The sequence below is a fragment of the Lathyrus oleraceus genome, chromosome 3, assembly GCF_024323335.1.
Source record: "Lathyrus oleraceus cultivar Zhongwan6 chromosome 3, CAAS_Psat_ZW6_1.0, whole genome shotgun sequence".
NCBI classification, from domain to species: domain Eukaryota; kingdom Viridiplantae; phylum Streptophyta; class Magnoliopsida; order Fabales; family Fabaceae; genus Lathyrus; species Lathyrus oleraceus.
The window spans coordinates 382,928,141-382,928,911 of NC_066581.1; the positions used below are offsets into that span (position 1 = coordinate 382,928,141).

General features: G+C 43.8%; 1 non-coding gene across 1 annotated transcript; it reads right to left on the reverse strand.

Moving 5' to 3' along the window:
- Nucleotides 1-263: 263 nt before the first annotated feature.
- LOC127133698 (small nucleolar RNA R71) lies at nt 264-370 on the reverse strand. The gene has a single exon (XR_007807648.1). It is a non-coding gene; the product is annotated as a small nucleolar RNA R71 (small nucleolar RNA).
- Between the last annotated feature and the right edge of the window lie 401 nt (nt 371-771).

Sequence of the window (771 nt, forward strand, 5' to 3'; positions counted from 1 at the left end):
TATTATCAACCGTCCAACAACAACAATTTGCTGGAAATCCTACGGACGATCCTAATAAACACCTGACCAAGTTTGTGTAGTACGCAGATACTGTAAAGGCGAATGGTGTATCTCAAGATGCGATAAAATTGCGCCTCTTTCCTTTCTCTCTAAGAGACAAAGCTTGGGCTTGGTTGCAATCCTTGCCATCCAACTCCGTTACGACATGGGTAGAACTAAAGAACATTTTCTTATCCCGATATTTTCCGCCGAGCAAAATTGCTATGCTGAGAGCTCAAATCAACAGATTCAGGCAAAAAGATGTGGAATCTCTCTACGAAGCATGGGAGAGATACAAGGACATGATGAGGATATGTCCACATCACGTTCTCGAAGACTGGGTGATCATTCACACATTTTACAATGGGCTTATGTATAACACAAGACTGACAGTAGACGTTGCCGCGGGCGGTGCACTTATGGACAAGCCATACAACGAAGCCTATCAACTCATTGAAAACATGGCCCAGAACCATTGCCAATGGGGAGGTGAAAGAACTCCAATGGAAAAGTCCCAGAAAAAGGGTGGAATGTACGAAATCAGTAGCCTTGACCATGTTCATGCAAAGGTAGATGCCCTTGTTCAAAAATTAGACAACTTGACTATACCACCCGCAGCCACTGTGGCTGCTGTAACTCCAAACTGTGAGTTATGTGGAAACCCTGGACACACTGCACAAGAATGTCAAATATTAGCAGGAGTCCCAACCGATCAAGTGAATTACACATAAG